Below are 15786 nucleotides of genomic sequence, written 5' to 3' on the forward strand. Positions count from 1 at the left end.
CATTAAACATGAATGATTTTGGTATTGTTTATTGACAAAATTGAAAAATATTTAAAGTACATAAGCGATTCAGTCAAGGGTCGTTTGGGGGTGGTCTGGTTTTGATCCCGAGTCATTTTGTTAGTCACTAGAAATAACCCAGGTTGCTTGGTTATTCATTTGTAGGCCTCTTTTCACACCTACTGGATAACAGTCCCGTGGTTTCACAAAATCGCCATTTCAAATTCTGACAAGTGTTACCGGTTCAATGCTCGGCACAATATTCATGTCCAAGGACAAGTTATACTTAAAGATAAGGGACACAGTTTTGTTTATCACAGTAAATTTCCATTAGGAGTAATCAAATATTTAAAAATACTTAATTTATTTATTGTTCTTGCTCGGCTCGATATATTTCTTTCAAATGTACAGTAGTTTTAAGTTACTATTTCATGTGTTCTGTTTCCTTCACGGGGTTTGTTTTCTATGTGTATTAAAAAAAAAACAGTCTGTTAAATTATATTATACAATTTGAAACACATATAAGGCAGACTTGAAAACATATATATATATATACATTGCTGGACTCCCGTGGTCATAACCTGAAGAACCGGCTACACAACACATAATGAAATACCTAACCCTAAATAAAAAAAAACCATATAACTAGTCACCCAGCACTCCTTAATTGAATCATGTAAGTCTTTGCATGTAGACAAAATAAGAACCAAAAACAAAAGATAAAAAAAGAACAATTTCGTAAACACACATAATAAAAATGGTGTACGGTTTACTAGATTGCTATTACTGTAAATGATAAAAAAGACGGCAAAGACCGCACTAAACCATTTACCCTACAAAAAAGTACTAAAAACTATTGAATGCTGCTTCATGGGAATAAATGTTGAGACATCTCACATCTCACTATGGCAAACAATGCGTCTTCGTAGTTCCGGAGATATATCAAAGGAGATGGAGGAGGAGAGAGAGGAAAGGACGAGGAGTGGAGCATCTAGGAGGTTGAGAGGAGATGAATTGTAGAGATCGGGACAGTTGAGCTTGGTCCGTCGAAACGAGCAGAAGTGCTCAAAAAAAAAACACTATACCAGCTATCGGGTGTTCAAGTGACAGTGGTTGGTTGAAGGTCACGAGTCAACCTTGGTGAAGTAACCACGAAGTCAGTGAAGTGTGATACCGGGGTACTATTACGGCCCCTAGCCTGGAGGATACAGCGTGGAAGACTACGATCGTGTGACTGTACTGATCGGGGCGTCAACCTCGGCGTGTCCAGATCATTCGCTGCAAGTCCGGCGTGTTCGAACCCCTCTTCGGTGATTAGTGTGGGGAATATCCACGGAATTCCCCCCTGGAACGTCATCCGGAGGGTTACTGTTGGACATCATTCCAGGACGGACCACAAGTAAGCTCCTGCTCAACACCCTACGGTGCCGGTGGTCAACGAGCCCCAACCGCTACTTCGTTGGACCACACGCGACGTGGAAGCTAGAACGGACGTTTTGGAGGTTAGGGCCCATTAAGGTCCGGCGGGTCCGCCCCCGCTTATTGGGCTCCTGACCTATGAGTTCACTTCCCGTCGGCGGGCACACGACGAACCCTCTCAAGATCACCCCGGACAGAAGAAGCACCGGGCGTAGTCACAAGCGGTAACCAGAAACTGCCCGGAGACCACGTTTTGGCATGTAACCTGCATTCAACAAAGGTATGAGTTTTCCCTTCCTCCTCCTCCTCGCATGCAACGGACCAAAGGGCCCCATCGGATGCAGCAACGGCCGCAACGAGCTCACCCTCCAACCTATGTATCTTGTTGGAATAAAATTTAAGAATGTTTAAGTGAAATTTATATTTGTAACTTTATTTCTATTTTCCGAGCCTAAGGATGACTTGTCTTTGTTCTGCTTTATTGTGTCTTTGTCTGCTTTGTTTCTGAGTCCTCCTTGAGCAAGCCAGCCGACCCTGAGTGGATAAACCACGGGCTAGACGAGAATTACACAAGTGACAAGTTTTAATGCAAGTATTTTGGTTAAGAGTCAAGTGGGGGCGGCCTGGTTTCTTCACCATTTTATTGCATTTTCTTGAACTTTCAATTGCTCAAAGAATGGCCTGCTCGTTTTTGCCCGTTTAGAAGCTATTGGTATTGGAAGTTGGGTAATTTTCAACCAAAAAATGTAAATAACTTTACAAATATTGATGATAATAATTTGCAGTCTTCTGAAAAGATATGTAATTTGATAATTCTAACATCTTTGTAGAACATGTCAGACATGTAGAAATATTGTAGAAAAAGTTACAGATTCAAAACTGATTTTAACGATGTCTCAGCAGTTATAAGAGCTAAAAAGTTAAAGTCTTCAGCAAAGTTGTTCACAGTAATGTTTTCTACAGCTTTTCCTGACACAATTATTTTGTATCTTATTATAATAAAAAAAAATTACATCTTACTTTTAGGTGGATTAATCGTTAATATTCTTTTACCATAAGAAAGAGTGTTGTAATCCGAAAAACTTCTCAGAAGACACCTAGTACCTTTAATCAACCATTTCAGCGTAAATAAAAAAGCGCGTGTTTTGATACCTTTGCTTTGGCACCACTGTGCGGCGCCGCGGGGAGGAATGGAAAGGAGCTACTGGGCAAGAGGTTAAGGACCACTTTCACTTGCGTGACGGATCAATTTTATAACCTTCAAGTACGCGAAGTACCGGTGGTACGCATTATCCCCGTCATTTGCCAGCCTATGGTTCCATATGGTCAAATTTATTATCTCTCATAACCATATCATGCGACATATTAAATCACACCTACTCGATAAAATATGACCAATGGATCTCAAAATTATAACCATAGCCACGGTCATATGGTGACCGTAGAACCAGTTTCGGATATTCTGGGTATACTTTCGTTAGTGCAATAAAACGTCAAGATCATGACGCTTTGAAATCGAAAAATATGAAAATCTCACAAAACTTTTTCTTTGAAAAAGAACAATAAATGTTCTAAATTTGTACCAAAACTAGGTAATTCATTTACAGATTACAATTCCACAGCAGATGTGGTGTGAGCTTTTCATTATTATCGTAAATTATTTCTGAATGAATTAGTTATTTGCTTGATAGGTCGTATTGAAATCCCTTGCAAGATTGACGAAAATAATGCCAAGGTTGTCAATTAAAGCTCACAATTAATAACTGTGTATTTGCCTCAAAGAACACTAAGTTTAAAGCAGGCGTAAGCTCACATAAGAGTGACAAAGCCAGGAAGAAGAAGAGGATTTAATATTTGAACTACATTAGTGATTACTCACTCATGTATCCTAAGCAGTTAGATAATTCCGAATAATACTTTCTTCTGTACAGGCAGGACCCAGTCGTTAATGCGATAAATCAAATATTGATACTTTAATATTCCAGTTTATTTTAAAATTCGATAACTACCTGAAATGTACTCCACTTCAGCTCACACCTACAGGCTCTTCAGTGAGCCGCCGTTAATAAATAGTTCAAACGATAATAATTATCGGCGCGCAATTTTCCGCAACATTCCCAGCTAAACAAATGTGGAAGGGGGGGGATGGGGAGCGCAAGGGGTGTCATGAACTCATGATTCTAGTTTATGGCAACCGAGATGCAGTCAAATGCAAACATAATCACCGTGCAATCTAATGGTGTTTATTGTGCTAATCAATTTTGCAATCTATGGTGGTGAGCAATTAAAAAGTGACAGCTGGAGCTTTGAATTGTTTCCTGAAATAGGGCGGTCGGTGGAGTCTTTTTGGTTAATCAAATTTTGCGTCGTTTGATGTTCGATGTGTGCGTTTGTTATTTCAATTTGGATTTTTTTTTTTCGACTCGAGCTGCGATAACTGATTGAGCTGGTGTGTTTAACTGATCGTTTTCGAATTGTTGAATGTTTTAATTAATTTGTGTGGCTATTGGTTCGGCACCACTTTGGATGGTTGCATACCGGAATTTTTTAAAATGCATCAATGGGAGTATTAATTAAATGGCATATTAAAATAAAAATTAATTTTAATTGCGCATTCAATGCTCCTTGAGAGACTTAATAAATTTTCAACCACGAACCTACGCTTAAATGTCGTAAGGTCATATTTATAAAAGGAGTTTAATCAAATAATGGCATCTACAGGCATCGAAATTCTAATTAAACATAACATTTCGCTAAATGGCACAAGGATTCATTTGTAAAAAAAAAAAGGAAATCCAATCACCCTGTTGAGTCTGATGATGTGTGAATGCTCAAAAATCAACGCTGAAGGCTAGAAGGAAACTGTGTTTTGTCGCGCTTTAAATAGCGACCAGGATCAGAATCGAAAAAAATAAGAAGAATTGGAATCATATTCCCTCGACCCTTTGGAAAGTCAGCGGTAGGGTAAATCAAAAGAAAACATTGCAATCCCGCTTCACACGCCATCATAAAACAAAATTGAATAGCCCTGGGGCCAGCTAAAATAAAAACCGGCGATGATTCCCATTTGATCAGCTTCGTTTTCACAACGCCCAACCCATATCATCGAACTCGCTAATGACGGCCAGTCCCGAGGCAATGTTCTGGTTGTGAACTTTTCAACTCATCCAAAGCCTCGTACCGTTAGAGTTATCTCATTGCAGAATGGTCGAATACGGAAGCTGCTCTTTTTTCGCTTCACACGCTGATTTATTTGGTCTTGTATTCAGTGCTTGTTGTAATCATTAAAAAGTTGGTGTCGATTGCCTTAAGGGCAGTTCGGTTTGTTTTGATGCAACCGGGTTCTACTTTTCAAATTGTGCTGTCGCGCGTTTAACAGTGTTGCTAACGTGACAAGCCAAGGATCGCTTGTTTAGCAACATCCTAGTTACATATGGCAAATTCAGAGGAAAAATAGCATATGCTGTCAGATTTGACAACCGAAATTGACAATCGTCACTGACAGTCAATGCCAATGAAACCAGAGACGTTGAATAGAGACACGCAAAGACTGAAGCAAGAGGAACCAAACGAACCGTCAAACGCTGAACCAAACAAGCAAAGTAAATAAACATGACTGTTTGCTCAATTCACCAGAAAGGAGTATTGCTCTCAATGATGAAAAAAGTGTATAATTATTTTCAAGAAATATTTTATAACTGTTATGCATTTATTTATAGTTGATTCAATTAAATACAACATTTATTAGTAACTAAAAACTATTTCGAATCGGAACGTTTCATTTAGTTTTATGTTGAAACAGTAAAATATGACAAAAGTTATACTGTCATGGAGCGACTGGCATACTTATTTGATCGAGCTTCGTACGGTGCATGGATTATCAGCCTAAAGGTAACGAAACGCTTTATTCAGTTTCAGTCGAACGTTCAAATTTTCTCAACAGCATTGCGGCATAGTTTGAAAGTCATTTGAAGCCACTCGAAGAAACATGGTTGCCAGTGACATTGCCAAAAGATCTCTCAAAAACCGTGCTGCTGTTTTGGCGAAATTTTCTTTGTGCGTCTCTGAATGAAACCTTAAAGCACTGCATGCTATTTCAAAACTACCCAAATTTGGGTAGAATCTACACAAATCAGTCAAAACTGAAACTACCCAAAAATGGGTAAACAATGTTGGGAGTGACAAGTTGACAAATGAACAAAGTCGATCGATGTCGATTAATGTCGATGTTGTCCATTGTCAACGTGTCACTCCCAACATAGTTTAACCATTTTTGGTAGGTTCAGTTTTGTCCGATCTGGGTGGATTCACCCAAATTTGGGGGGTTTTGAAAAAGCGTGTGAACCAAAACTATTCGCAGAAGGCAATTTCCTAATGACCACGCGAAAAGCATCACATTAATAAAACAAATTAAAGTTCAGACAAAGGGTGGTCTCTCTACACACTTATTTTGCGCCAACTTTTTTCTTAGTGTGCCTCAGTGTGCTGTGCCGGCAGTGCCGAGAAGTCATTGCATTGCTTGTTAATAATGGCTTGTTTGGCAAGATGACCTGAAAGTAGGTATTACATTAGGAGCGCAGCTTTTAAGGAGCTCGTCGAAAAATCTCTTGGCGAGACGGCGAACGTAAGAGCCTTATTCCCAGGAGTCAGTGGTTGAGTGCAGGGATCTGGACAAGATCACAACAGAAAACGAGTTGAAAAGTGCGCTGAAGGTGCAATGCAACCTGGGAGACGTACCGATGGCAATTCGGTTGAGGAAGGCGTATGGTGGCACGCAGACGGCGTCGATACGACTTTCTTCGGACGCAGCTAACGAGCTGCTGAAGACAGGCTGAATCAAGGATGGGTGGCTAGTGTGCCCGTTGAAAGCTAATCCTCGGGCATCTAAGAAAATGGAGAGATGCTACAAATGCATGGGCTTCAGTAACCAGGCGAGAAACTGCAAAGGCCCTGACCTGACAGATCTGATCTGTGTAGGAAATTCGGAGAGAAGGGGCACGTTGCAAAAGACTGTACAAAGCAACCGAGGTGCATGCTCTGCAAAAAGGTGGACGGAAACGGCCATATGACGGGAAGTTTCAGGTGCCCATAGTTGAAGAAGGCGACGGTGGGCCAGCAATATTGGAGGTAACCCAAATAAATCTCAATCATTGCAACACAGCACAGCAACTGTTGTGGCAGTCGAGAACGGAAACAAAGTGTGACGTTGCTATCATTGCAGAGCCATATCGAGTCCCTCTCGATAATGGTAACTGGGTGGCAGATAGAGCAGGAATGGCGGCCATACAAGTCATGGGCAGGTATCCCATTCAACAAGTGGTGGCGGGCTCATACGAAGGTTTTGTGATTGCCAAAATCAATGGAATCTATGTATGCAGTCGCTACGCACCCCCGAGATGGACAATTGAGCAGTTCCACCAGATGCTAGATGGGCTCACCGGAAAGCTCATTGGACGGAAACCAGTCGTCATCGCAGGAGATTTCAATGCTTGGGCAGTGGACTGGGGAAGCAGATGTACCAACGCAAGAGGGTATAGCCTGCTGGAAGCTCTGGTAAAGTTGGACATCAGTCTGGCCAACGAAGGAACCATCAGCACCTTCCGCAGAGATGGTAGGGAATCCATTATCGACGTCACGTTCTGCTAATGACAAATAAGAACTGGAGAGTGTGCGAAGAGTACACCCATAGTGACCATCAGGCCATTCGGTACAGTATCGGCGGAAATGCGGAGGACGAAAGTAAGCGAGCGGAAGTGGAAGACGAAGGCATTCAATAAGGATCTCTTCATCGAAGCTCTAAGGGTAGACAGCAGCGTCCCAGACCAAAGCGCGTTGTCTCCAAGCCAGAAGGTGCGTTCAGAGAGCAAGAACTGATGCAGACAGAGCAAAGCGAAGGGTGGTGTTTCGAGCAGCCAGGGCCGCTCTAAAACGGGAGATAAAGCTGAGCAAGTCAAACTGCTTCAAGGAGCTGTACAGAGACGCTGATACCGACCCCTGGGGTGATGCATACCGAGTCGCGATGGCGAAGATTAGAGGTCCAACGACGCCCGTTGAAATGTGCCCAGACAAGCTGAAAATCATCGTGGAACACGACCAAATGACCGACCCCCTACACCGTACGGAGAAGAAGAGGGAGATAACATCGAAGTCACCAACGAGGAACTCGTAGCAGTGGCGAAAGGATTGAAGGTGAAGAAAGCTCCCGGTCCGGATGGAATCCCCAACGTAGCGTTGGAAGCGGCGATCCAGGCTTTCTCGGACATGTTCAGGATGGTGCTGCAGAAATGCCTGGACGAGGATCACCTCCCTGACAGGTGGAAGATACAGAAGCTAGTGTTACTCTTGGAGAGGATCATCCTAAACAGACTGACGAAATGCACGGAAAGTGAGCACGGATTGTCGGAGAGGCAGTTCGGATTCCGGAAGGGGAGATCGACGTTGGATGCAATTCGGACAGTGGTCTAGATAGCCGAGAAGGCGTCCAAACAGAAGCGGAGAGGAGATCGATATTGCGCCGTGATAACGATCGACGTGAAGAACGCATTCAACAGCGCCAGCTGGGAGGCCTTTGCCGAAGCGCTGCATAGAATAAGGGTACCTGATTACCTGTGCAGGATCTTGAGGAGTTATTTGCAGAACCGGGTTGCGAGACAGACATGGGACAGAGATCGATTAAGATCACAGCGGGAGTTCCACAAGGCTCCATCCTTGGTCCAACGCTCTGGAACGGGATGTACAACAGCGTGCTAACGCTGATGCTGCCCAAAGGAGTTGAGATCGTTGGCTTTGCGGACGACGTCGTCTTGACGGTAACAGGCGAGACGCTGGAGGAAGTGGAAATGCTGGCAGCCGAGGCGATATATACGATTAGTAACTGGATGCAAGGAGCGAAGCTGCAGATTATGAGATGGATAATAACTAGGTAGGTCATGACTTCCCTTAGTACATAGTACTCGGCACCCCAGCCATGCCCCGCTGAATGGCATTCCGTGCCTTCTCGTGGCATTCGTTTTTCAGTTCCTTGTGGTCCTGGGACATATTGCGGCATTCTTCGGCCGTTTTCAGGTGAAGATTGATGTCTTCTTTACTGGATGACGGTACCTGCTCGACCGTTGGAGGCGACGACGTTGAGGACGAAGGAAGTGGTTTCTGTTTTTCGGCTTCTGCTCGCTTCATAAGGACTTCCCGTTCGCGGCCGATTTGGTTTCTCAGCTCTTCCGGAATGGAATTGTTTAGGATGGTTATAGTGTCGCTGAATGTGTGGGCATGTAGGATTTCTGCCAATACTTTCTCGTCAATGATAGGATACATTTCGGCTAGCTTTTGACGAGTCATATGCGAGACCAGATCAGCCGTTGATTTCGCTTCGGTACGCCGTTAGGGCGTTCAGGTTGGGGGAATCCTCGATGGTCTTTTTGAACAAAACGGGATACTTTTCCTTCGCTTCCATTTGCTGTGCCAATCGAGCATCTTTTTTTTCGCGTTCTCTTCTGTGGCTTTGCCACGGCGAGGAGACGATTTTTGCAAACCCGTCCTCACTCGCATTCAGAACGGCCGTTCCGGTCGCGTTCTTATCCTGTGGCCGTGCCACCACGAGGAGACGATTTTTCGCAAATCCGTCCTCACTCGTTTTCTCAGAACGGCCGTCCCGGACGCGGTCAAATTTCCAATTTTCCTTGCAAGTGGGTGATTTGCCCTTTATCACCTATCGGTGATCTCCAAGATTCCAGGTTCGTCTCCTGGCAGGATCGCCAGAAATGTGAAAATCCGCCGATATTAGTTATGGGCAAATCACCCACGGTGCAGCTAATTATTGTTCAACTTACCCGTGCAGCAGCTGAATCCAAAAATGACCTTTCACCAACTGACAGCAAATGTGTAAGGGAAGTCATGACCTACCTAGTTATTATCCATCTCATATGTCGGCGGATTTTCACACAGATAGCCCACCACAAAACGGAAGTAACTGTAAAGCTGTTCAGCGGGCAGAAATTACCGTCGAGGAGAACGCCATAGCATCAAAGCGCGTGCTGAAGTATCTTGGAGTGATACTCGATGACCGGCTAAACTTCAATAGCCACGTCGACTACGCATGTGAGAAGGCGGCGAAGGACATCAATGCGATAGCTAGAATCATGCCGAACAACTCTGGACCAAGCAGCAGCAAGAGGCGTCTTCTGGCTAGTATATCGGGGATGCAGGCGCAGAAAAACCAAAGAAAATTGAACAGTACGCTCCGCCTCATGGCCATGCGAGCCGTGAGTGCGTACAGAACAATTTCGACGGAAGCAGTATGCGTTATCGCCGGTATGATACCCTTCGTCATCACCTTGGCGGAGGACACCGAGTGCTATATGCGAAGAGATACCAGAGGAGTACGGACATTGGTGAGAACGGAGTCGATGGCTAAGAAGCAGCAGGAGTGGGACGCAGCGGAGAACGGTAGATGGACACACAGGCTAATACCGATTCTTTCGACCTGGGTGAACAGGAAGCATGGAGAAGTCAACTTCCACTTGACGCAGTTCCTGTCTGGTCATGGCTGCTTCAGGAAGTACCTTCAACGTCATCCCTCTGTCCGGAGTGTGGCAACGTGGACGAAACGCCGGAGCCCGTGGTTTTTGACTGCCCAAGATTTGAGGCAGTGCGAGTGGAGATGCCGTCCCTTAGCGCGAGAAATGTCGTCAGTAAAATGTGCCGAGATGAGAGGACGTGGAGCGTCATCAGCAGGGCAGTGTTGCAAATTTTGTCGGAGCTGCAGCGAAAATGAAGAGTTGATCAGCGAGTTAGCAACGCCAGCTAGCTGAGCTAAAGAGAAGTGCTTGAGCACAGCCCCCCCCCCCCCCCCACCGACGAAATACTCTAGGGGAGTTCCGGGGGGATAATCGCTAGAGGAGAGTAAGGTTTTAGTGATTAAGAGTCCCACACTGTGCCAGAAGGAGAACACCCACGCAACACAGTGACAGGCCGGGCTTTTGAAGCTTTCGTTACTAAAAAAAAAACACACACACACACATACTGCCTAGAATTCTGTATGGAAGCTTAAAAATGGTGCATGCATATTTTGATAAACGGTTTGTTTTACCATTCAGTACTATTTTTTACCCTCGGCAACAGCTGTTCACTCGAAATTCCAAGTGCCACTTTCTAGTAACCAAACTTGCCTGCTCATCGGAGCTATCTTGATCCTGTCATCAAAGTCCTTGAACTTTAACAGCCCAACAAAACAAAAATCTGAAAAATCCCCTACATACATACGCTCCAGCCCCGTTTTGCACCAGAATATAATGCCCAGTTCCGACTTCTATCCGTTATACCGTCGTCAGTTGGTCGGTCGGTCGGTCGGTCGAGCACTCGGGGAGGTGTTTTATGACCGTCTGACGGATGGAACAACTTTATCTACACGAAATTTCATCAACATTTTTGCACTCTCCCTCCTGTCCGCCCGGGATGACTTTTTCGCATTTTTCAACCGCCCTCCTCTGCCCCTCTAGCTGTATGTTAATCTACACAATGGAAAACTGGCTTTCGTTCGCGCTTCAACAGCATGTCCCCTTGTGTCGAGGAGGGAGATGGCGAGGGTGGGTGCCTCAATGATGCTCATAAATTTAAGCACATACGAGATGATGATGCTCTGCTTTTGGAGAGTGTCATTCTTTTTTTTTTCGTGTGTGAAGTTCGTTTATTTTTTTCAATGGATCTGTATGAGTGGCGGATGGATGGATGGATGGAAAGAGCCAGTGCAGAGATGGAGTGACTAGAATTTCACATCATGCTTGGCTTGGAGCGAATAGTGTTGGAACTTCTTCGCATATGCATTTTCGACAAGCTCGGAAAACCAGAAAATCGTTTCCCTTCCAGGAGAGTGAATCTGGATGGGAACATTTGCAAAATCTGAATATTTTATTGCAGCACTAGGTTTTTTTTTGTGATGAGCTGCGATAAAACGGACGTTAATAACTCTTGTTTGGCTCTAGGAAAAGTAGGCTTCAAATTGTTTGAAAAGGAGAGCTCCGTGATCATGAGCTGCTTAGATTGTTATCCCACCCAGATGGAAATGAAACCATTCAACTTTTATTTGCATGGGAGCGGAAATTTCAAGGATAAAAGAGTCAAACCAAAATCACCGAACAGAAATGGAGCAGAACAATCAGAATTCCAACAAACCGACGGCGACATTCAAAGCGATTGTGTAATCTCCATATTATACACAGCGTAATGTGGATCCGAGACGATAAAAGCACCTTTATTTTAATTTCATTCCTGTCCGAAAGATTGTACTTAATTACGACAGCCATTACGAATACGGCGTCGACGCCGCACAAAAGGGGTAGGTATGTAGGTACCTACAGATGGAAATTGTTTGCGCTCGTGACTCCTCGCTCCCTTGGATTGGGTACATTTCAACCCTCCAATGGTACCAATGGCCATGGAATGGAGTACTATTTTTTTTTTCGGCGGCGCACGGATGGCGTGACAAATTTATCGTGTCAAACAGTACAGTAGCGCGTTGCATTTTCGACCGTTAGATGGTGGATGGTGGTGAATTTCTGCTGTTTTACGAGCAGGTTTATGTTGCCATTGGGTGAACTCTGACGCTTGGGGAGTTGTAACATGTGGGCGGTTTGCAATATTCTACGGGATGCCAGCTGGCAAGGCTGGTTAGCTCTTTTTAGCTGCGGGGAACTTATCTGTCCATTATGGAAAATCCTTGTAGTTGTTCATGGTTGATATATATTATGATCGAAAGGACACATGTTTGTAATTTTGATTATTGCTAAAATGTTCAACAATCAGCGTGGTCAGTGCTGTGAAAAATCATATTTCGGCAAAGTGCACTGAAATGCATTGCCGAGCTGCTTTCACTACCAATTTGACATTGCCTCCTAGCTTGTTCCCGTAAATACAAGCGGTATCTTTTTTGTTTCGTGTATCATCATTTTCAGAAATTAATTAATAAAATTTCGGATACTAAATACACTGGATGATAATTTTAATTTAACTAGAATGAAATACATATTATGGTCAGAATCCATAAAGCTAAGAATAAATCGCTCTGTCATGTGCAAATACTATCTTTCAAACAACAAAAGCTATCGTCGACAATTTGTCTTTAAATCAATTCTGACACTACTGCCCATAATGTTTACATTCGATTGTTGTGCTTTCTTCGAGCTGCTCGTACAGCTGATATTTTCCTCATTTGTTTCTAATATTGCTAGTGTAATTTGTTAATCCTGAGTAAAATCTCTCCGCGATTTAGATAATATCGAAAGTTTGTAATACAATAGACTAGAATAAGGTCATCAAGATGCGCAAACTAAAAGATCTGAGTGCCTCATCGGATGTACCGATTTCTATGAAGGTAAGAAGTCGATTAGTTTTTAATTTGGACTAAAATTAGAATATGTATTTGATTTACAGACAAAATGTGTGGAAAAAACAGCGCAATCTTGTTCTGTGCTCTTAAAAAATCAACCATCGTGACTGGCAGGATTTTTAAACGCTAATGCCCCACCATAGTACCGAACTTAAGAAAGAACGCTGGTAAACGTTGAACGAGATGAGCGAATGGAAGATCTTTGCACTACAGATGTTGTACAAGGGCCTGCGTAACGTAAATTGGACATATGGTTGGCCAAATCGGAAAGGAGCCATTAAAAAGCTTATTAAATTGTAAGCTTTGTGGCAGTTACTGCTACTGTATAAAATAAGATGAGTTATCTCTATTTATTTGTCTGCATCAACAGGCTGTGTATAGCCCCAATGATGATTTAAGTAACTTATATAGGTAAATCAAAAAATAAAAACTAAGAATAAAATACATAAATAAAACACACAATCATTCACGGTTAACTGTGCCAGAAAAGAACGATAAGAAGTACCTTCGTAGCAGCTGTCGAGGCATATGGAAATCGAAGGTGCCCGAGACTCGATTGAACACTCGTTGCAGCCCACCTATTGCACCGTTCATGCCATAGTTTGTGCGCTGAAGTGGCAATCTCAGCATAACGTTGTTACGTAGCGCACGGGGTTGGACGTTAATGTTGACTTGCCCCAAGATTGCACTGCAATCAATTCTACCTTGTAAAGTGTCCGCAATGAACAGGGCCCTAGAGGTGTCTCTTCTAGTTCGGAGAGGCTCCAGATCAATCAGCTGGCAACGACTTTCATAGCTGGGCAGATGAAATGGGTCTCTCCAAGGCAGCTTCCGCAGAGCGAATCGAAGAAAACGGCGTTGAACGGACTCAACTCTCTCAGCACCATTGTTATAGTTTGGACTCCAGACCACAGAACAATATTCCAGAATGGATCGCACCAAGGAACAGTACAGTGACTTCAAACAGTAGATATCGGAGAAATTCTTTGCTATCCTGAAGATAAATCCCAATGTCCTAGACGCCTTGTCGACAACGTACGAGATGTGCTGCTTGTACGTAAGTTGAGAATCCAGAATAACACCCAGATCTTTCACATGGTCGATTACAGTGCCAATAAGTTTGTATTCAAATGTGATTGGTTATTTCTTCCGAGTAAAGTGATCACTGAACACTTAGTGGGGTTAACCACCATTCGGTTCAAATTACACCAGCTGGCAAAGGCTTCGAACTGACGTTGAAGGAAGTGACAGTCATCAATCGAGTGGATTCGTAGGTAGATTTTAAGATCGTCTGCATACGATAGTCGTGGGCCTTCGATGGCCAAGTTCACGTCATTGAAGTAGAGTAAGAAAATCAAAGGTCCCAGGTGACTTCCTTGAGGTATTCCTGACGTAGCTAGATAGATATTGGACCGGTTGTCACCAATGGCAACCATCAATTGCCGATCAGTGAGATATGAACGAAACCATCGCAAGAGGTTGCCGCTGACCCCAAGTCTATGCAACTTGGTAATCGCGATGGCACGGTTTAGCTTATCGAAGGCAGCTGACAAGTCGGTGTATATGACGTCTGTTTGAGTCCTCTCTGCCATGCTTTCCGTAAGATACGATGTCAAACACAGCAGATTTCTGGAAGTAGAACGACCGGAAGTGAAGCCATGTTGATCACCACTTAGAGACTGCTTACAATGAGAGAGTAGAGGCTCCATGATAACTAGCTCCAATTCGAAACTGCACTCAACGACGTAATTCCACGATAATTGTCCACATCCCGTTTGCTGCCCTTTTTGTGGATAGGAAACATATGTGCGAATTTCCAACAAGATGGAAATGTACCACTCGAGATGGACAATCGAAATAGGTGAAGCATGGGCATCAGCAAGCTGGCGATATGCTTTTTCAGGAATACAGATGGAACGCCATCGGGTCCTGGATTGAAGGACGACTTGAGTTGTGATGCGGCAGTGGAAATCATCTCGACGTTGACATCCATCGCACCCAGTGTTTGACCGTACAGTGGAACATTACTAGCTGCTAGGGTAACGTGTTCGTCAGTTAATCTCTCATTCGTGAGAACACTGGCGAACTTCTCAGAAAACAAGCGACAGATCTGCTGAGGAGTGGAAGCAACTGCTCCATTCAACACCATTGAAGAAGGTATGCCGGATTCCTTGCGCTGCTCATTTACGTAATTCCAGAATGACTTCGGGTGCGACTTCAGATTCCTCTGAATCCCTCGTTGATATCGCGAATAGCACGACGGCTAACTCGCTTGAACTCATAATTGAGCCTAACGTAGTGACGTTTCAGCGAAAGCGTACGATACTTAGTGAATTTTCTTAATGCGGCTCTCTTGGTCGACTTCAACCTACGCAGTTCACTCGTCTGCCAGGGAAGATGAGAAATTTTACGGTGAACTCTTTTCGGAACGTGCCTGTCGATGACATAAGCCAAGACATGTGAAAATGTTTGCGGAGCGGTTTCAACATTATCACGATCGAGGATGCTCTCCCAATCTATACTAGATAGCACGTTGACGATACTACGGTGATCGGCTTTCCGGAAATCGTATGACACGGTCGTGAAAATGTCGTCAAAGACCCGATCGTGATTGTCAGCAACAGTGACAACCAAGAGAGGGTGATGATGTACTTGCTTTACTAGTGGAGAAGGTGCCGTGGAGATGAAAGGAGCGGTGTCCTGAACGCCAACGAAGCAGAGGTCCAGGCTACGGTTGTTTTCGTTGACTACGTGGTTTATTTGAGATAGTGTTGCTGTACTATAGCAGTCGAGAAGGCTAACTGATCCTGTATGAAATACAGAGTGTACAGGGTCTGGGTAGAGAAAGCCGCTGTAAGATGGTTTCAAGGAAACACCGGGTAGATTGAAGTCACCCAGAACGATTATCTCATCAGTTGGTGTCGCACTCTCCATTATGGTGAAAACGGACCGGCAATGGGTATCGATAAGTTCGTTGTCACGAACCC

Source organism: Ochlerotatus camptorhynchus, unplaced genomic scaffold (assembly GCF_037179485.1).
Source record: "Ochlerotatus camptorhynchus isolate MF236.1 unplaced genomic scaffold, CSIRO-AGI_Acam_v1.1 ptg000114l, whole genome shotgun sequence".
NCBI classification, from domain to species: Eukaryota; Metazoa; Arthropoda; class Insecta; order Diptera; family Culicidae; genus Ochlerotatus; species Ochlerotatus camptorhynchus.